Here is a 23086-nt window from a genome sequence, read left to right on the forward strand (position 1 = left end):
TATGGCTACAGCAACTGAGAGAGCATGAATTTTACAAATTTCAAATACCACGATCACCCCAGAAGATAACTCCAAACCTTAGACCTCCAGATACTGCAGCCTGTCCTTCTCCGGGCAAATGCATCTAAAATTAGCTTCCTTTGGTCTTACTGGTGGGAGGAGGAAGGGATGGCAAATGGGACTCGGAAATAAATCCAATTAAAGTGGAAAAACTGTTACATTTGCTCTGGCAAACTCAGAAGCCACCAAAGTAGCAATAAGCCTAGGTTCCCCCGTGAGCAGTTTGTTGCATTATTTTCATTTGCAAAAAAAAAAATAGTCTTTTTGTCTCCTTTCTTTCATACTATTAAAAGAACAAATCTTCATAAATATTCTGTTCCTAGAATGGAAAACGTTCTTCAAGGGATTATTTTAAGTGTGATTGTGTTCAAACGCACCAACAAACAATGCCACTTTTTGTGAACTTTGTGTAGTTTTTAGTGCTTTCCCTGAATCAAATTAGTTCTAACCAGTATGTGGTTTTTAAGCTGTGCCTTCTGAAGTTAAAATAGTTAACCTGGGAGAATATCCACCAGCTGTCTGAATGGAAGCTACTCTCAGAGTCCCAGTGTTTTCATCTAGAATCTTGCTCTTATAAGTATTCATGAGAAGCCATAGGATAACAAATATTCAGGACCCCACAGAGCCCCTGGGACTTGTTAGCAGTTGACAAATGTTCAGTCTATTTTGTCTCAGAGAGCTTGTCAGTATGTCCAAGCTTCATGGAAACAAATTCCGTGAAAGTGAAAGTTGCTCAGTCGTCTCCGACTCTCTGCAACCCCATGGACCTTACAGTCTATGGAATTCTCCAGGCCAGAATACTGGAGTGAGTGGCCTTTTCCTTCTCTAAGGGATCTTCCCAACCCAGGGATCGAACCTAGGTCTCCCGCATTGCATGTGGATTCTTCACCAGCTGAGCCACAAGAGAAGCCCAAGAATACTGGGGTGGGTAGCCTATCCCTTCTCCAGGAGATCTTCCTGACCCAGGAATCAAACCCAGGTCTCCTGCATTGCAGGTGGATTCTTTGCCAACTGAGCCACAGTAATTCCCTAAAAAAGATGAAGAGGAGGCAGAGGAGGATGTGAGTACCCAGAATCAGTGGAAGAGTGATTCAGAAAATCAAGTACAGCTTCCTACAGCCAGTGATCAGTGGGATGTGTGAGAAATCCAGCTCATGGCAGTGTTACATGATGCCACATGCGCAGAGTGGGAGAGTAGAGACAGAAGGGCAGATGGGAGTGAAGTTTCCAGAGGTGATAACAGGGGCTGTGTTTATGGCACTTAAGCATCACTTAGTACATAGCTGCATCACTCAAGAGGCTCTTTTGTTTTCTTCTTTCCTTTTTACTGAGATTTAATTTGCCTTCCGTAAAATTAATTCTTTTAAAATGCACAATGGATGGAATGGTCTTTTTCTCACCACAGGTGTTCTCGTAATCTATTCCACTTATTCTACTAAATTTCCTGTTCTGTGAAGTCTGTATATTTTAAAAGTTAAATTGCATGCAATTGTTTGAGATTATGTGTAAGCTATTAGAGCACAGGTCTGTCTAGCTATTTTTGAATTTTTCAAAGATTATATTTCACAATTCACATTTTCAAACATTGAAACATCTTTCAAAGAGTTATATGGTAAGGTTCTCCACAATTTTCCAAGTAATGATGTTTTGTTTTGTTTTGTTTTGTTTTGGTGACTTCTACCTGTGTAAACTGTATTTTGTACAAAAATTTGACTTGATGCACAAAATTGAGTAGGCTGTCTGCATACATTTGTTCTGCAGAGGAGGCAACTTAGAGGAAAGAAATAGATCAGATGCTTTTAAAAATTGCACAACTTTAACAAGCTTTTTTTAGTTGCCCTATTGTTTTCCTGAATAGCCTGTAGTTATTTGTAATAAAAATCAGACATGCCATGTGAAATACTTGGAATTTTTTAAATGACTGACTCTCCAAACTTGATAGAGATAGAAACTAGATTTCCATGAAAACAGAAGGACTTGCATTATTAGTGCTGAAGAAGATGGTTTAATCACCTCGTTTTCAAAGCGTTTTTGAAAGCCCACAATATTTAAATGACTTATTCTAAGCTGCTTGCTGAGTTAATAATGGTAATTGTACTTTATGTATAGTACTTTAGTCGTCGAGTGTTTTTCCATGTATGGTCCTCTGACTTTTAAAACTGGACATTCTTTACTTTGCTTGCTTCACAAAAGATGAAGTTACAGTTATTGAATTATTGAATTGCGATGTGAAAGGTGAAATTTAAAACTCAAAAACTTTGGAGAAATGTCTATTCAGGTCTTCTGCCTATTTTTCAATCGGGTCTTTTGGTTTTCTTAATATTGAGTTGTATGAGCTAGTAATATACTTTGGATATTAATCCTTTATTGATCATATCATTTGCAAATATTTTTAATCGGTTGTCTTTTTGTTTCCTTGATGGTTTTCTTTGCTGTGCAAAAGCTTTTATGTTTAATTAGGTCCCATTTGTTTATTATTGTTTTTGTTTCTTTTGCCTTAGGAGACAGATTCAAAAAATATTACTAGCATTTGAGTCAAAGTGTTCTGCCTATGTTTTCTTTTAGGAGTTTTATGGTTCCCGGTCTTAAAGGTCTTTAATCCATTTTGAGTTTACTTTTGCATATGGTGTGAGAAAATATTCTCGTTTCATTCTTTTACACAGTTGTCTTTTTGAAGAGACTGTCTTTTCCACCATCGTATATTCTTGTCTCCTTTGTCATAGATTTTGTTGTTGTTGTTGTTGTTTAGCTGCTAAGTAGTGTCCGACTCTTTGTGACCCCGTGGACTGCGGCAAGCCAGGCTTCCCTGTCCTTCAATATCTCCTAGAGTTTGTTTAGACTCATGTCCATTGAATCAGAGATGCCATCCAACCATCTCATCCTTTGTCGTGCCCTTCTCTTCCTGTCTTCAATTTTTCCCAGCATCAGAGTCTTTTCCAGTGAGTCAGCTCTTCACATCAGGTAGCCAAAGAATTAGAGCTTCAGCTTCAGCATCAGTCCTTCCAGTGATTATTGAGGGTTGGTTGCCTTTAGGATTGACTGGTTTGATCTCCTTGCTGTCCAAGGGACTCTCAACATCTTTTCCAGCACCACAATTTGAAAGCATCAATTCTTCAGTGCTCAGCCTTCTTTATGGTCCAGTTCACATCTGTACATGACTACTGGAAAAACCATAGCTTTGACTAGACAGACCTTTGTTGGCAAAGTGATGTCTCTGCTTTTTAATATGCTGTCAAGGTTTGTCATAGCTTTTCTTCTAAGGACAAGCATCTTTTAATTTCATGGCTACAGTCACCATCCGCAGTGATTTTGGAGCCCAAGAAAACAAAGTCTGTCATTCTTTCCCATATTTTCCCCCATGTATTTGCTATGAAGTGATGGGACCGAATCCCATGATCTTTGTTTTTTAAATGTCGAGTTTTAAGCCAGCTTTTTCACTCTCCTCTTTCACTTTCATCAAGAGATGGCCTCTTTAGTTCCTCGTCACTTTCTGCCATTAGTATGGTGTCATCTTCATATCTGAGCTTATTGATATTTCTCCTGGCAGTCTTGATTCCAGTTTGAGCTTCATCCAGCCTGGCATTTCACATGATGTACTCTGCATATAAGTTAAATAAGCAGGGTGACTATATAAAGCTTTGACATACTCCATTCCCAATTTTTGAACCAGTCCATTGTTCCAGTCTGTTGAACCATGTCTGGTTCTAACTGTTGCTTCTTGACCTGCATACAAGTTTCTCAGGAGGCAAGTAAGGTGATCTGGTATTCCCATCTCTTTAAGAATTTTCCACAGCTTGTTTGGTCCACATAGGCAAAGGCTTTAGTGTAGTCAGTGAAGCAGAAGTACATGTTTTTCTGGAATTCCCTTGCTTTTTCTATGATCCAATGATGCTGGCAATTTGATCTCTGGTTCCTGTATTTAGAAAAATACAGCTTGTGCATCTGGAATTTCTTGGCTCATGTATTGTTAAAGCCTAGCTCGAAGGATTTTGAACATTACCTTGCTGGCTTGTGAAATGAGTGCAATTGTGCAGTCGTTTGAACATTCTTTGGCATTGCCTTTCTTTGGGATTGCAATGAAATTGACCTTTTCCAGTCCTGTGGCCACTGCTGAGTTTTCCAAATTTGCTGGCATATTGAGTGCAGCACTTGCAAAGCATCATCTTTTAGGATTTGAAATAGCTCAGCTGGAATTCCATCACCTCCACTACCTTGTTTGTAGGGATGCTTCCTAAGGCCCACCTGACTTCACATTCCAGGATGTCTGGCTCTAGGTGAGTGATCACACCATCGTGGTTATCTGGGTCATGAAGATCTTTTTTGTATAGTTCAGACGAGATCGGGCATGTTCAGGGTGGTATAGCCGTAGACTTGTATAGTTCTTCCGTGTATTCTTGCCACCTCTTTTTAATATCTTCTGCTTCTGTTAGATCCAAACCATTTCTGTCCTTTATTGTGCCCATCTTTGCTTGAAATGTTCCCTTGGTATCTCTAGTTTTCTTGAGGAGATCTCTAGTCTTTCCCATTCTTTTGTTTTTCTCTATTTCTTTGCACTGTTCACTTAAGAAGGCTTTCTTATCTCTCCTTGCTGTTTTTTGGAACTCTGCATTCAGATGGATATATCTTTGCTTTTCTCCTTTGCCTTTTGCTTCTTTTCTTTTCTCAGCTAATTGTAAGGCCTTCTCAGATAACCATTTTGCCTTTTTTCATCTCTTTTTCTTGGGGATGGTTTTGATCACCACCTCCTATATAATGTTACGAACCTCTGTCCATAGTTCTTCAGGCACTCTGTCTATCAGATCTAATCTCTTGAATTTATTTGTCACTTCCACTGTATAATCATAAGGAATTTGATTTAGGTCATACCTGAATGGCCTAGTGGTTTTCCCTACTTTCCTCAATTATAGGGAAAAAACAAGTGATTACCAGTGGAGAGAGGGAAGGGGAAGGGCCACGATGGGGTAAGGGATCAAGAGATACAAACTACTATGTATAAAATAAATAAGCAACAAAGGTATATTGTACACACAGGGAATATAGCCAGTATTTTATGGTAACCTTATATGGAGTATAGTTGTAAAAATATTGAATCACTATTGAACATTTAGAACTTATATAATGTTGTAAATCAACTATATTTCAATTAAAAAAAAATTGAAAACATCACAAAAGGGATTTCCCTGGCAGTCCAGTGATTAAGATATCATGCTCCTGTTGCAGGGGGTATGGGTTTGATCCCTGATCAGAAAACTAAGCTTCTGTATGCCTCATGGTGTGGCCAAAAAACTTCACAGAAGAAAGAGTCTTATATATTAAAAACTTTGGCTGATACATAAATGATGGTGCATTCAACCTGACTGAGTTTATGGCTAATGTTGGTTTGGTCATCAAGAACTGGACCTGTTGGACTCAGATTCTGAAGCCTGCGTCCTGGCCCTGTTCCTGCCATAACTTGCAAGAGTTCCGGCCCATGTGCAGCTGGGAGTACAGGCCAGCTCAGCATCTCAAGATGCTTACTATTTCTCTGAACAAAGCTGGAGGAATCATAACCTTTAATGACACACAGATTTCAGGAGATGGGATATTTATCTGTCTTATTTTAGGTTGGAAACCAATGAAGTTCTACAGAGCTCCACTTTTCAGTGTTTATTTGAATTTTTCACATGGTCCAAAATATAAACTAGCTGGTGGATTACAGATTCCTAGATCTTGGTTTTTGTTTTTTGGTTTTTTTTTCCATGAAAAATACTTTAGAACCAATGTATCTATTGTAAGCTATGTAGTCTCCTTTTCCACTTGAGTTATTCTGAACCCTGCTCTTTGGAAATAAAAAGTTAAATCTAATTTTATTTAAATGATTGACATTTTATATTACTTGCCTCTTCCTTAATAAGATGTTGTGAAATTATTTTAGCTGAAATATCAAAGTTTGGCATAGTTCACCCAGCTCAGTTTACTAATGTCATTATGTAACAGTTAAGAAATCAGACATAAAAGCATACCAAGCAAAAATTGATTCTACAGGACATCTTCTATCTGCCAACATCTTACATTATCTTAGAGCCTTAGAAGGGATATTTTTTTGAAGATTTATAAGCTTTTAAAAATAAACTGCCAATATCTTTACTTTTAAGCATGTTTTCTTAAAAGTTTTAAAACAGTGGAAGTAGGGGTCAGCAAAAAAATGTCAAGTATCATGGATCATCTGTAACTTGCACATCTTTGTTTAATTTATTAGTTGAGCAGCTTTCAACGTGGGAAAGACTAGAGTATGTAAATAATGTGATACATCACCTTTGCATGACACCTATGTCAGCTTTATATGACAGTTAACCTCAAAGAATTACTCATATACATTGTAAAAGTTTTGAATAATACACATGGCATAGGGCAAAAAGATGAAATTCCTTCTCCATGCCAATCTCACCCTTGATCCACTGGTTTCAAGTGTAAAGACGGAGATGAAGGACCACTCTTAACAGTTTAGTATATACCCTCCAGACCTCTGTGGAATTGCAAATAAATATATATTTTCTAAAATTGATATTATATATGCCTTCTTCATATTTTAATGTTATACCATGATATCTTTTCTTATCAATACATATAAAGCTAATTCATTATATTTTTAATGAAGAGCATTCCGTACAATAGATGCAACCTAATTTATTTCAGAATTTTCCTACTGAGGGATGTTTAGACTATCTCCAGCTCTAATATTGCAAATAATGCTTTTGATTTGTGGTTCAAGATGACAGACTGAGTGCATGAGTTTTTTTCCCCTCCTCCCAAGATTTTTCAAAATGACAGTAAAGGAATAAGAGAGGGTGTAACCTATAACCATCCAAAAAATGGGTGGTGGGGCGGGGCGGGGGGCATTTATTACATGATTTTAACAAATTTCTGGAACAGAGTCTCAAAAGTTAGTGGAAGAGAGTTCACTAACAGAGCAGAGGAAGTCACAGCCTAGGTAGCAGAGGGAACTGTGATGGGGGGCGGGGTGCTGACCTGCATTTTCTTGTGAATCTGGGAGACAGCAAGTAAATGAAGGGTGGGAGGGGAGAAAGGGGTGGCAAAACAAGGAAATAGTGAAAAACCCTGTTATGTGAACAGGCATGCCAGCACACACATTTTGCATACCCTGGCATCCAAAAGGGTATGGGCAGGAGACTTGGTGCTCCCAGACCTCAGTATTCATTCTGGAATGAGAAGAGGGGCTGCTTAGGGACCGGTGCCCCATCTCCTAGAACGTGGCCTATTAACAAGTTTGGCCAACGTGTACAGAGTTCTCAGACAGCCTTCCCCCTGCTTTTGTCTTTAATATCAATGGATAATTGAAAATAACATCAATGGACACCTTTTAAAACCCCATAGCATGAAAATCTAAGATAAATATCTGAAAAAGATGTTTTAGAAGAAAACAGCCAATTATTGGAGAAGAAAATTGAAGAAAGCTTCTCTAACATGTAATGCTTTCATGGATATCCTAATATATGTATCATTTCATATTACATGAATATTTCTGTAGGATAGACCCCTAGAAATAGAATTTATAGATCAAATAGAATGAACGTTTAAAACTGTGAAAGATAAAGCAATATTCCTCTCCAGATTGACTTGTATTAAGTTATACCCCCACCAAAAGTTCATGAAAGAATCCTTTCTCTACATCTTTACCAACACTGAATATTATGAACGTACTTAATTTTTAGGGCTTCCCTGATGACTCAGTGGTAAAAAATCCACCTGCCAATGCAGGAGACATGGGTTCGATCCCTGGGTCAGGAAGATCCCCTGGAAAAGGCAGTGGCAACCCACTCCAGTATTCTTGCTTGGGAAATCTCATGAACAGAAAACTATGGGCGGGCTACAGTCCATGAAGTTTCAAAGAGTCGGACACAACTTAGTGACCAAACAACACTCAATTTTTAGTATAGATTTTTAATTTCCATTTCCCTGACCACTATTTTTGTTATTTGTACTCTGCTGGATTGGCTATGAATTGTTTGTAGTTTTCTTGCTGATTTTAAGAATTCATATATGTTACGAGTAATAACCATTCTCTTCATGTATGTTTATTAGTCTTTATCTTGTGTTTCAACTCTGTGTGTGGTATCAGTTGCTGTTGTTGTTCGGTCACTAAGTCCTGTCCAACTATTTGCAACCCTAGGACTGCAGCACACCAGGCTTCCCTGTCCTTCACCATCCCCCGGAGCTTGATCAAACGCATGTCCATTGAGGTGTTCAGTGATACCATCCAACCATCTCATCCTCTGTCATCCCCTTCTCCTCCTGCCCTCAATCTTTCCCAGCATCAGGGTCTTTTCTAATGAGTCAGCTCTTCACATCAGATGGCCAAAGTACTGGAGCTTCAGCTTCAGTATCAGTCTTTCCAATAAATATTCAGGACTGATTTCCTTTAGGGTTGACTGGTTTGATCTCCTTGCTGTCCAAGGGACTCTCAAGAGTCTTCTCCAACACCACAGTTCAAAAGCATCAATTCTTCAGCGCTCAGCCTTCTTTATGGTCCAACTCTCACATCCATACATGACTACTGGAAAAACCATAGCTTTGACTAGACAGGCCTTTCTTGGCAAAGTAATGTTTCTGCTTTTTAATATGCTGTCTAGGTTGGTCATAGCTTTTCTTCCAAGGAGCAAGCGTCTTTTAATTTCATGGCTGCAGTCACCATCTGCAGTGATTTTGGAGCCCAAGAAAATAAAGTCTGTCACTGTTTCCATTGTTTTCTCATCCATTTGCCATGAAGTGATGGGACCAGAGGTCATGATCTTAGTTTTCTGAATGTTGAGATTTAAGCCAGCTTTTTCACCGTCCTCTTTCACCTTCATCAAGAGGCTCTTCAGTTCTTTGCTTTCTGCTGTAAGCATGTTGTCATGATATCAGTTATTCTGTGGAGAAAATTTTAGTCTATTTTTAGCCAAATCGATCAATCATCTTTTTATGGCTAGTGGATTTTGTCTTACACAGGAAGACCTGTGTAAACTATTCTCTAATATTTTCTCCTGTTACCTTTAGATTAATTTTTTATATTTAAATGTTTACTCCATCTGGAATTAATTTGAGGTTTAGTTTGAGGTTGGGGGTCTGTCTTTTTCTGAATAGGTAGACAGTGGTCCCAACACTGCTGTTTAAATTGCCCTCAGTAATTTGAAAGGACACATCTGCCATTATTAAATTAAAACACCTGTAGATATACCTGTGAATTCTCAGCTCAGGTCTGTTGATCTATTTGTCTCTTCCTGCTGTACTACCATATCTTTTTCATTGCTGTAATTTCATATGTTTTACGTTTTTGTAGGTCAACTCTCTGTCTCCTTCCAAGCGCTTTGTGTTTTCCTACATTTTCTTGGGTCTTCTTGTACATTTGTTCTACATACATTTTATAAATCAATTTGTCAAAATCTATAAAACTTCTGTTGAGACTTTAATTGAAAGTGCAATAAACTTATGAACTAATTTGAAGAAGAATTTGTCTTCACAATATTGACTTTTTTGATTCAGGTACATAGTATATCTGCCCCTTTTATATTCTTTTTTTTAAATGTCTTTTTCTAGACTTTGCTTATGCTTTATAGGTTTATTCCTAGGCAATTTTATAGTTTTTGCTAATATGGGATATGATCTTTATTTCCATTACATTTCCAATTAGTCATGAGAGTGCATATTAAATCAGTTTATTTTATGTATTTATTTTATACCTGTATACTTTGCTAGACTCTTCACAATTTTCAAAGTCTTTCAATTATTTAATGTGAATTTTCTAGGTGGAAAATCATAATATCTATAAATAATATTAATGCTATCTTCCCTTGAATTACTCTACCTCCTATTTCTTTCCTATGTTGTAGCACTTAGAGACTTAGACTTCTAAAACTTTTGGGGATAATCATACTTATGGAGGACTTCTTTATCATGTTTCTGACAATGAGAATGTGTCTAATAGATGTTTGCTAAAGATTCTGATGGATACCTCTTATCAAAGTAAGAATTTTCTTTAACTTTTAAGAACTTACATTGTAACTTGCCCTTGTTTTTTTGTGTTTTGTTTTTTTTCTACAGTGTCTGTAGACACTGTACAGGATCCCTTTGCAACCCCATGGACTGTAGCACACCAGGCTCCTCTGTCCTTGGAATTCTCTAGACAAGAACATAAGAAGAGCCATGCCCTCCTCCAAAGGATCTTCATGACCTAGGGATCAAACCTGGGTCTCCTGCATTACAGGCAGATTCTTTACTGTCTATGCCACAAGGGATACCTTGTCAACTTATATTTATCAAGTTAATGAATATTTGCTTATTATAGATACATTGTGAGTCCTTAATGGCTCAGATGGTAAAGAATCTGCCTGCAGTGCATGAGACCCGGGTTTGATCCCTGGGTTGGGAAGATCCCCTGGAGGAAGGCATGGCAACCTACTCCAATATTCTTGCCTGGAGAATTCCATGGACAGAAGAGCCTGGCAGGCTACAGTCCATAGGATTGCAAAGAACATGACTGAAGCAACTTTGCTCATGGACAAGCGGTGACAGAGAGTAGATACAGACCCACTATCTCTTGTTGTTGTTCAGTTGCCAAGTTGTGTCCCATGGACTGAGGCACGCCAGGCTTCCCTGTCCTTCACTATCTCCTGGGGTTTGCCCAAACTCATGTCCATTGAGTTGGTAATGCCATCCAACTATCTCATCCTCTGTTGTCTGCTTCTACTCCTCTCCTACCTTCAATTTTTCCCAGCATCAGGGTCTTTTCCACTGAGTCCATTCTTTGCATCAGGTGGCCAAAATATTGGAGCTTCTGCTTCAGCAACAGTCCTTCCAGTGAACATTCAGAGTTGATTTTCCTTAGGATTGACTTGATCTCCTTGCTGTCCAAGGGACCCTCAAGGTTCTTCTCCAGCACCACAGTTCGAAAGCATCAACTTTTCAGTGCTCAGCCTTCTTTATGGTCCTATTCTCACATCCATACATGACTACTGGAAAAACCACAGCTTTGACTATATGGACTTTTGTCCCCAAAGTGACGTCTCTGCTTTTTAATATGCTGTCTAGGTTTGTCATAGCTTTTCTTCCAAGGAGCAAATGACTTTCAATTTCATGGCTGCATTTACCATCTGCATGATTTTGGAGCCCAAGAAAATAAAATGCCACTGTTTCCACTTTTTCCTTATCTGTCTCTTAGAGTTATGTAAGGATTCAATAGGATAATAAACATAAAGCATCCGGCATGGCAAGAGCTTAATTCATGTTTTCCTTTAATTCATATTTTCCCTTCCTTATCCCAAGGTTCCAGTATTTATCAATGACTGCTTAATAAAACTCTTCTTTTTCTTGTAACAGCTAAATAGAAAACAGCCTTCTCTTTCACCCACTGCCTGAAGCCTCTAGGATTATGTTGACTCAAGTGTAAAACTGTGTACCTTTCTTCTTAGACATCAAAAGCCTACCTGATTTAACTTAATCGCTCTAGTTGAGTGTCCTTCTGCCCTCCGCGTCAGCTGTCTCTCTAGGAGTAATTCCTTCTTCCCAACAGAACAGAAACAGAAACATCAGTGAACATGTGTGTTCAACATCACCCCTGTGATGCTTTCATTCTAATCAGAAAATGATTTCTGTTAAGCCCACAGACAATAGAAAGCAAACATGGATACCAAGGGGAGAAAGGGATAAGCATATACTCACTGCTGTATATAACATAAACAATAGGGACTTACTGTATAGCGCAGGGAACTATAGTCAGTATTTGGTAGCAATCTATAAGGGAAAAGGGCTTCCCTGGTGGCTCAGATGGTAAAGAATCCGCCTGCAGTGTGGGAGCCCTGGGTTCGATCCCTGGGTGAGGAAAACCCCTGGAGAAGGAAATGGCAACCCACTCCAGTATTCTTGCCTAGAGAATTCCATGGATAGAGGAGCCTGGTGGGCTACAGTACATGGGGTTGCAGAGAGTCGGACACGACTGAGCAACTTTCACTTTCACTATAAGGGAAAAGGCTCTGGAAAAGACGCCTTTTCCAGAGGCTTCTTATTATGAGTGTGTGTGTGTGTGTATGTGTATGTGTGTATAACTGAGTCACTTTGCTATATACCTGAAACTAACACATCTTTGTAAATCAACTATACTCCAATAAAAAGAAGAGAAAATGGTTTCTTTGCTGGATAAACTTAGAATCACGTATTTACTCCCTGAACCTCCACCTCAGATGGCATCCAGTGCTTCGAGTGATGTTTCTCTGCTCTTGTTCCTGTGTCACCCTCAGCTTTTGATTTATTTTTTTTGGCCACACCTCATAGTATGTGATAACCTAGCTCCCCAACCAGGGATCAAGCCCACACCCCCTGCATTGGAAGCACAGAGTCTTAACCACTGGACCACCAGGGAAGTCCCTGTCATCTCCAGTTCTTGACTTTGTCTTCCATTCAGTTCAGCCTTGGACTGAAAGTGCCCTTTGCAGAGCTACCATATCTGACTGGGCTGCTTTTGGACAAGTTTGTTAATGTTTCTGATATTCCATTTCCTCACAAGTAAAATAAAGAAACAGGCCCAAATGGGATGTGTGTAAAATACCCAGCATCTTAGAGGTACTTGGTAACTGTTAGTTTTTCCATCTCCCTGAGTTAGTGGTTCTCACTCTGGCTGCACACTGGAGTCACAGGAGGTATAGATTTGAGATCTGTTTGAAATATGTCAATGCCTTGTTCTCACCTGCAGATCTAGTACATCTGGGGCACAAGGTGGGTATGAGGATTTTTAAGCTCCTACATGATCCCAGTGTCCTTTCAGGGTAAAAGACCATTTCCCTATCCAGCGGGTTTCAACTGGGGGGCTAGGTTGCTCCCACCCCAACACCCATACATGTGGTAATATCTGGAGACATCTTTTTTTGGCTGTGCTGGGTCTTTGTTGCTGCATGTGGCTCCTTTAGTTGCAGAGAGCGGGGGCTGCTCTCTAGTTGCAGGGCAGGGGCTTCTCGTTGCAGTGCTTCTCTTGTTGCAGAAAACAGGCTCCAGGGCATGCAGGCTTCAGTAGTTGTTGCAGCACTTGGGCTCAGAAGTTGCAGCTCACAGGCTCTAGAGCGTGGGCTCAGTAATTGTGGTGCATGGGCTTAGTTGCTTCACAGAATATGGGGTCTTCCCAGACCCGGGATCGAACCCATGTCCCCTGCATTGCAAGGTAGATTCTTAATCACTGGACCACCAGGGAAACCCTAGAGACATCTTTGATTGTTACAACTTGAGTAAGGTTGGAAGTTGCTACTGACATCCGGTGAAGAGAGGCCAGGGATGCTGCTAAGCATCCTATAGTGCAAGGAGAGGCCCACAGCAAAGAATTATCCAGCCCCAAATGTGAACAGTGCTGAGATGAGAAACCCTGACCAATGTGATCCCTAAGATCCCTTTGATCCTGAAGTTTCATGAGTCCTTTCTTTCAGAATGTTGTCTTAATAATAAATGTCTAAGGTGCTGTTGGAAAGACTGTTCTGTCTACCATTATGTTTGCATTTGTCAATTCACTCTGAATTCTTAGTTCCCAACCCAAGCCCCTTCCTTCAGTTTACCTTCAATCTTTAACTCAGTCAGTTGGCTGCCAGCCCCTGGGTTACATCCCCAGCAGGAGAAATTCCAGCTTAGTGCACCTTCCTACAGTCTGCCTTTCTGGCATTTGCAGTCCTTGCTTACTTTCTTAATACATGGCAGAAGAATAAAAGACAGATAGGCTAAAAGAAAAGCAAAAAGAGATTTTTCCTTTGGATTCCCATAGGACTTTGATCACATCTCCAGTTTGGCACTCACTGTATTATTTTATTGTAATTTATCTGTTTATATGTCTGTGTTCTCCCTGTATACTCCTTGAAGACAGACAGTCCAGACTCAGACATTCCTTCCCTGGAGTACCCTCCTGGTGCCAGCAGCGGGGACAAATCTCTTATGCTGTGCAGCCCATTTTGGGGGTCTATGCTCAGGCACCCTTAACCCACCTTAATCACACCTATGATCACCACTATGGTGATCACACCTTAGACCACCTTCATGACCTCACATATGGCAGGGGTCCCCAACCTCTGGGATCTGTTGCCTAAGAATCTGAACTGTAGCTGATGTGATAATAATAGAAGTAAAGTCCCCAGTAAATATAATGTGTTGGAATTATGCCAAAACCATCCCCCTCAACTTTGACATCAAAGTCTTTGACTGTGTGGATCACAACAAACTATGGAAAAGTCTTAAAGAGATGGGAATACCAGACCACCTGACCTGCCTCATGGGAAATCTGTATGCAGGTCAAGAAGCAAAAGTTAGAACCAGACATGGAACAACAGACTGGTTCCAAATTGGGAAAGGAGTAGGTCAAGGCTGTATATTATCACCCTGCTTATTTAACTTACATGCAGAGTACATCATGCAAAATGCCAGGCTGGATGAAGCACATGCTGGAATCAAGATTGTCAGGAGAAATATCAATAACCTCAGATATGCAGATGACACCACCCTTACAGCAGAAAGTGAAGAAGAAGGGAGAGGGTGGGAAGATTTGGGAGAATGGCATTGAAACATGTAAAATATCATGTATGAAATGAGTTGCCAGTCCAGGTTCAATGCATGATACTGGATGCTTGGGGCTAGTGCACTGGGACGACCCAGAGGGATGGTATGGGGAGGGAGGAGGGAGGAGGGTTCAGGATGGGGAACACATGTATACCTGTGGCGGATTCATTTTGATATTTGGCAAAACTAATACAATTTTGTAAAGTTTAAAAATAAAAAAAATAAATAAAAATAAAATAAAATAAAATTTTAAAAAAAGAGAAAAGCTAAAAAAAAAAAAGAAAGTGAAAGAGGAGAGTGAAAAAGTTGGCTTAAAACTCAACATTTAGGAAACTAAGATCAAGGTATCTGATCCCATCACTTCAGGCAAACAAATGGGGAAACAATTGAAACAGTGAGAGACTTTATTTTTCGGGGCTCCAAAATCACTGCAGATGGTGATTGCAGCCATGAAATTAAAAGACGCTTGCTCCTTCGAAGAAAAATTATGACCAACCTGGACAGCATATTAAAAAGCAGAGACATTACTTTGCCAACAAAGGTCTGTCTAGTCAGAGCTATGGTTTTTCCAGTGGTCATGTGTGGATGTGAGAGTTGGACTATAAAGAAAATTGAACACTGAAGAATTGATGCTTTTGAACTGTGGTGTTGGAGAAGACTCTGGAGACTTCCTTGGACTGCAAGGAGATCCAACCAGTCCATCCTAAAGGAGATCAGTCCTGAGTGTTTATTGGAAGGACTGATGCTGAAGCTGAAACTCCAATACCTTGGCCACCTGATGCAAAGAACTGACTCATTGGAAAAGACCCCGATGCTGGGAAAGATTGAAGGCTGGAGGAGAAGGGGATGACAGAGGATGAGATGGTTGGATGGCATCACTGACTCTAGGTACATAAGTTTGAGTATGCTCTGGGAGATGGTGAAGGACAGGGAAGCCTGGCGTGCTGCAGTCCGTGGGGTCGCAAAGAGTCAGACACAACTGAGCAACTGAACTGATCCCCCTGACCTCATCCATGGAAAAATTGTCTTCCACAAAACCAGTCCTTGGTGGCAAAAAGATTGGAGACCGCTGGAATGGTACTGGAGTCCCATGTTACTTGTCGACTATAAGAATCCTGGGCCTGCCTCCTGCGTGTAATTCAGCACTTATAGGGGTGGTTGGCTGGGCACGGGTCCTACTAGCATCTGCATTTAGTGCCCAGGACACTGAGCTCAGCCTGGTGGAGGGACCTGCAGAGAGAAACAGTTTGTGAGTGGTGGAGTCAGGTCTCAAGTCCAGGCTCAGTCTTTGTTCATGACCCACATTCTGTGTATGTGCCCATGGCCACTGGCAAGAAAAATGTGACTGGGGAGTGGGGAGGACCTATGTCCTTCTCCTTCCCCCCGTCCCCCATGAGAAGAAAGATATATTCTAATCTCCTCCCCTTTTGTCCCCTTCCTTCCCTACCCCACTATTACCTCAAACCTCAAACCTTATTGACATCATCTGGTCTACCTTCATGTTGGAAATTCTTAGGCTAGTTGCCAGAGTTCTCTGTCACTAGACTTTCACCATCCACCTCAACAGAGTTCTTCTGAAACTAGCACCTAAAGGAACGTCCAGCTCTTAAGCAGTGGTGAACATTTTGGAGAAATAAAGCATTGTGTAGCTTTTTTCCCTTTTTAAAAAAAATTGTGGTAAAATATATATTAACATAAAATTTATCATTTTAACAATTTTTACTTCGGGGGTATTAAGTACATTCATGATATTGTATGACTATCACCACTATCAGAACTTTTTCATCATCCCCAAAACTATACCTAATAAATAATAATTCCCTATTTGCCCCTATTTCAAGCCCCTGGTAACCTCTACTTTCTGTCTCATGAATCTTAGAAATTCTACTTTCTGTCTCATAAATTTTCCCATTCTAGGTACCTCATACAAGTGGAGTCACAGACTGTCTGTCCTTTTGTGTCTGGATTATTTCACTTAGCATCATGTTGTCAAGGTTCATCCATGTTGCAGCATGTGTCAGAAATTTATTCCTTTTTCTGTAGCTACCACACCTTTTCATCCACCCATCTGTTGATGAACAGCTGGGTCCTTTCCACCTTTTGGCTATTGTGAATAATGCTATTGTGTTTAGTCCCCACTTTCATTTCTTTTGGGTATATACTAAGGAATGGAACCGCAGTATCATATGGTAATCCTGTGTTTAACTTTTTAAGGAGCTGCACGATTGTTTGCCACAGTGGCTGCACCCTTTTCTATTCTCACCAGCAACACATGAGAGTCTCAGTTTCTCCACATCCTCACCAACATTTCAAGTGTGTTTTTTTTTTAAGTGTGTTTTTAAAAGAGTATTTAAGCAGAGAGAAACATGGACTGCTCTCAAGCATCAGGAAAAGATGCTGAGATGGGCTGTATGACCTCTTTTGGTTACCTGTTAGAAGTAGTGGCAGCCCCAGGTAACGTCTGAATGATGTCCTGGCCCATGGCGGGATGTTCCTCATCTATACTGGCACAAGAGAAGGTGGTCCTCGAACATTTGGATTTATATTTGGACTCAGTTCTTGCCTTCTCTTTGGCAGCAGGCTTTTATGATTCCTGTCCAAAACCAAACCCTTACCAAAGATCCCATGCCAGAGAGACTGTGGAAAGATGCTGTTATTTGTTTGAGCACTCCTGGACTTAATTTTGCATTACGTACTTTCCACCTGGTGTCTGACAGCGTGCTTCCCTTTGATTTAGGAAAGCTCTGATGTCCTTGCATTGGTTTACATGAGCTTTCTTGTAACTTTTATAGTCTCTCTGCCTTGAAAAGCTTTCAGAGACACTGGAACCAAGTGAAATCCATCCTGCTCCACCTCCTTATGCTCCTTGTGTTTTCACATTATCTACTTTTACTGTCTGGAAATGTAAGACTAAATTTGCCTGTTTGTACTTGGATTTGCCTTTTGTTTTGTGGGGAAGAATTAAGCTGTGATTTGTTTTTGCTTTTAATTGTATCATCTGTCTCAGGCATATGCAAAGCACCCACACCTGCTTTTTGCACCTAATGGGATTCTTTCCTGAAATGCAGGAAACAGCTGTTGAGGGGCTGGCTCTTTGATTTTTATGAAAGTGGTTTGACAGCCCTGTCTCTGCAGGGAGAATGACATTCTCTCCCAGCAGCACCTCCAGACAGCATCTTCAGCAGGGCTGCTAATCACTTCCAGGTCTTATACCTGGATTAGGGTAATGGCTCAGAACCCATTATCTGTGCGTCCAGCATGGACAGAGCCGTCCTCAATCTATCCACTCTAACCCGCTTGGAAGTGCCTCTGAGCTTTCCCTCTTTGAATCAAAGTCTGGCTTTTGAGGGTGTGTTAGATCACTGCTCTTCCACATTAGAGAATTAATATGAGTCAAGCCTTAGGAAGAGATTTCTAAAGCTTAAACTACATTTAATAAATATAGTTGACTTCAGGAAAGAAAGTGACAGCCAAGACAAAGAGTAACTTTCAGAATTTCTTAACCAGCAGCTGGGGCTGCCCACGCTCTGCTGCTTTGTGGTCAATGCTCTTTTCTGGAGGTCCTCTGCTTTCTCTCAAGAGCTAAAGCTTCAGAAATGGGAAATCTGCCTTCTAGGACGGGTCCCCTCTTCACTCCAGGAGAAACTGAGCATGCTTCTCTCATTAAGCAGAACTGCACTCTGATTCTGCTCTTCCTTTACACATTTCATTCTTGCTAGTAAACCCCTGAGGGTTGAGCTTTGAAGACCCACTGCTTTTCTCCTGCTAGGGGTGGGCTGCCTTTGCTAGCTATCATCCAGCTATTTTAGCCAAGCTTCAACAGCTCTTAGAACTTTCTGCATCTCCTAATTCTACTGGATCCTTTTCCTAAGCCAGACATTATTCCTTGAATTATAATCATACAGATGTCAGAGTGGGAGAAGTACACAGCTTCTGTCTGAATTAAGTTGATATTCATGCTCCTAAGAAAGTATACATAGCCCCTACTCCTCCAGCTTCTTTTGTCACCCTGATATTTGTTTTGCTCTGGGGGCAAAATTTGTCTCCTTATCTCCTCAGTATTTATTCTTCTCTTAATCTAATAATTCCTTAATCTAGTAATTCTTTAATCTGGTTAAGTAAAACATTGCTCTTATTGTGACTTGATATTCATTGCAGCTGCCCTGTGCAATACCTTGCAGAGATATGAAGCTGTGATCCCTACCCCCGGAATGTGCATGCATGTTAAGTTCCTTCAGTTGTGTCCAACTCTTTGCAATACGATGGACTGAAGCCCACCAGGCTCCTCTGTCCATAGCATTTTCCAGGCAAGAATACTGGAGTGGGTTGCCATGCCTTTCTCCAGGGGATCTTCCCAACCCAGGTGTTGAATCCTCATCTCTTATATCGATGCACTAACTTGGGCAGACAGGTTCTTTACTGCTAGCGCCACCTGGGAAGCCCCATTTACAGTCTGTTTGAGACTTCTTTGAAGATTTTTGAGACTCAGCACTATAAGAGTGCAAAGGATGGAGAAATTATTTCTAACAGGATAAACTGAGGAGGAACATGGGGAGATGGCATTTAAACTGGGCTTTTAGGGCAGGGGTTGGCAACTTTTGGGGCTGAAAGTGTCATTTAATAAGTATTTTAGGCTCTGCAAGACTTTTGGTCTCAGCTAGAACTACTTTGCCATCATAGTGAGAAAGCAGCCATGGACAATATGTAAATGAGTGGCTGTGGCTATGTTCCAAGAAAACTTGATTTACAAAAAAGACGGTAACCAAATTTGGTCTCCCTGCTGTAGTTTGCCAACCCCTGTTTTATAGGATAGATAGGGCTTTATCATGGGCTTCCCTGGTGGCTCAGACAATAAAGAATCTGCCTGCAATGCGGGAGACCTGGGTTCAGTCCCTGGGTTGGGAAGATCCCCTGGAGGAAGGCATGGCAACGCACTCCAGTATTCTTGCTTGGAGAATTTCCATGGACAGAGGAGCCTGGTGGGCTGCAGCCCATGGAGTTACAAAGAACAACTAAGCACAGCACAGGGTTTTATCAAAAGAAATAGGGGAAAGAACATTTCAGTCCAAAGCATGAGCTAAGGTTCAGAGAAGGTAATACGACACATGTCTGGACACAGTATAAGTAAGTAAGGATGGCCTTGAATTTGAGGCTGTAATTGTAGGATAAGGCCAGACCATGGAAGCCCTTTCATCCCAGACTCCATCTGTTGGATGAATCTTTGGGCAGATCTCAGTCACTGAAGATGTAGGGCTGGAAAAGGGTTGTGACAGAATCATGCCTCACTTTAAAGGCATTTTTTTGGCAGTAGTAGGGAAGGAGGTGGAGAAGGCAATGGCACCCCATTCCAGTACTCTTGCCTGGAAAATCCCATGGATGGAGGAGCCTGGTAGGCTGCAGGCCATGGGTCGCTAGGAGTTGGACATGACTAAGCGACTTCACTTTCACTTTTAACTTTCATGCATTGGAGAAGGAAATGGCAACCCACTCCCGTGTTCTTGCCTGGAGAATCCCAGGGATGGGGGAGCCTGGTGGGCTGCCGTCTATGGGGTCCCACAGAGTCGGACACGACTGAAGTGACTTAGCAGCAGCAGCAGGGAAGGAGCAGAACGGAAAGCAAGCATTTCAGAAAGGCCAAGTCTATACCAAGAGTCTGAGGACAGGATATGGCTAGTAAACAAAATATTGGTGTGTATCAGTGGGCTCCACGACTCCAAACAATAGACTGAACATTAAAAAACCAGTTTGTGTATGTGTGTCTTTAATCAGTGACTATAAGTGTCTCCTTATACAAAAACATAATATCCATTGCTAGATCCTGGAATGATAAAGTGCATTTGGCATTTGGAATGATCTGGAACAAATGAGAGTAGAAGGAGCAGATGAGTAATTTCAAGAAGTAAAAATTTAAGAGATCATTCCTACTTATAAAAGAGGAGTTGGGGACAATATACTAAGGGGAAATCTAAGTTGCATTGAAGAGAAACCAAGTCTCTTTTCTTGTCTCTAAAACAGCACTCTTCAAACCCAGCCCAGTCTTTCCTTCCTTGGTGGTGAGTTCTAGGAATGCCGAAGCCTAATGGTTACCTAGTTCTTTATCCGTGCCAATCACCTAATCCTCACAGCAGCTTCTCATCAGGCTGCAAAGATCCTGTCCCCATCCTCCATTAATGCTTTCCTCGAATGGAATTCCTCTGTTTTCAATTACCCTCCACAAATCATATATCCAGTGCCTGCCTGCATGCTAAGCCACTTCAATCATGTCTGACTCTCTGCGATTCTTTGGACTGTAGCCCTCCAGGCTCCTCTGTCCATGGAATTCTCCAGGCAAGAATACTGGAGTGAGTTGCCATGCCTTCCTCTAGGGGATCTTCCCAACCCAGGGGTCCAACCTGCAACTCTTACGTCTCCTGCATTGGCAGGTGGGTCGTTTACCACTAGCACCACCTAAGAAGCCCTATATATCCCATAAATTTCCAAAATTGCTGCAAGAAGACCAATATTAACCCTAAAGATGAATTGTTATTAGTTCAGTGGAAATTTGTTCATCAAAAAACTAACTTAAGATTTTTTTCTAAATAAATGCTCCACATTGTGGTTAGCCTTTCCTTTACTTACAAACATGTGAATGGCTTAGACTAACTTGGAATTTTCAGAAACATTCATAGTTACCAGTTCCACTGGTATAAGTACACAAAATATAAAGTCTCAACATTTCAAGAGGAACAGATTTGTACAGGTTGTACAATGCAAATTTCTGGTTCTATAGCCTTCAGTCAGTTGCTTGATCTCCTCATATATCATTTTCTTTACCTTTAAAATGAGTGGACAATAATGCTTATCTTATAGGGTCTTATGGAAGATTAAGTAAGATACTACCAATAAAGCATTCATCACAGTGGCTGACACAACATATGTATTCAACAAGTATCAGATGTTGTTATTACTATTTTTATTGTTACTGTTATACAAACTAGTCCAGAATTACATGGTTATAGGTCCACATACTTGTGCTTTGAAAATTTTTCTGGATAATAAATAACGCTTCCACAAGGAGAGACTTTTTCTAACCATACCAAGCCCATAGTGAAATCAAAGTTTTCAGCACATGCTTTTATAACTGACAGTAAATTAGATCTTAAGGGCTGTTTGGAGTGTATCCAGGCCATGTGATGTCTCCTCTTGGAGCTCATTGACTTGAGGCATTACCACCATGTTCACAGATGCAGTCAGAAGTTGATCAACACTTATATTTAAAGTCTGAGCAGGGATCAGGGATTGGGCCTTTAGATGTTCTGCTTTTAATATGAATACTGACTTTCTATTTTGTGATGTTTTTAAAATGTTCAACCATATCACAGAGACCCACGGAAATTTCTGCTGTGCTCAATTCTACGTATCTCATAGAAACATAAACCTCAGTGCTGGTCAGTGTGGGGACTCTGGGAGTCTTTATGACACAGACCCCTCCTGGAAGGGTGAAAAATGAAGGTTAAAGTCCCTCAGTTGTGTCCAACTCTTTGCAGTCCCATGGATTATACAGTCCATGGAGTTCTCCAGGCCAGAATACTGGAGTGGGTAGCCTTTCCCATCTCCAGGGGATCTTCCCAATCCAGGGATCTAACCCAGATCTCCCACATTGCAAGTGGATTCTTTACCAGCTGAGCTGTCAGGGAATCCCAACAGACGTGTTTCATCCCAAGACTTTCATGGACCTGCTTAATTGACTAAAATGTGGCTCAATGGTAAAATGTCTGCCTGCCGTCACAGGAGACACAGGAGCCATAGGCTCAGTCCCTGGGTCAGGAAGATCCCCTTGAGGAAGAAATGGCAACCCACTCCAGTATTCTTGCCTGGAAAATCCCATACACAGAAGAGCCTGGAGGGCTACAATCCATGGGGTCACAAAAGAATCAGACACGACTGAGCGATTGAGGACACAGATAAGTTTAACTTGTCAACACAGACCTTTATTCCCTCTTCTCAAAACAAAAATGGAAAAGAAATACATGTTTAAGGACAGAAAGCCTGACTTCTGGCCAGAGCCATCAGCTGGCCTAGCACTTACTTATTTGTTAAATAAGCATTTTATTGAAGTACTAAGTATAAATATATAGGAAAAGCCCTCAGTTCAAATTTGTACAGCTTTGATGAATTTTCACAAAGTGAACCCACTCATGTGACTAATACCCAGATCAGGAATTAGGACTTTATTGGCATTCCAGGAGCCCCTTCTGGCCCCACACTCCCTCGTCACTAATCCCCCCACCTCTGAAAGAAACTGCTACTTTTACTATTAACACCCTAAATTAGTTTTGTCTGTTTTTTAAAAGCCTTGTACATTGATAAATATGGAAAATACAGCATATACTCTTTTATATATTGCTTGGGGGCAGAGGGGTCTAAATATTGTTACAGCTTAACTTGGAGAATAGTATAAAATGAGATTACAGGGTTTTTCCTCATA

The 23086-nt window shown here is 40.8% G+C and overlaps 1 protein-coding gene across 4 annotated transcripts in view; it reads left to right on the plus strand.

Moving 5' to 3' along the window:
• THSD4 (thrombospondin type 1 domain containing 4) overlaps positions 1-23086 on the plus strand; it is a 677746-nt gene that overhangs the window by 568889 nt on the left and 85771 nt on the right. The gene's annotated exons all lie outside the window — the stretch shown is intronic.

Source organism: Bos taurus, chromosome 10 (assembly GCF_002263795.3).
Source record: "Bos taurus isolate L1 Dominette 01449 registration number 42190680 breed Hereford chromosome 10, ARS-UCD2.0, whole genome shotgun sequence".
Classification (NCBI taxonomy): Eukaryota; Metazoa; Chordata; class Mammalia; order Artiodactyla; family Bovidae; genus Bos; species Bos taurus.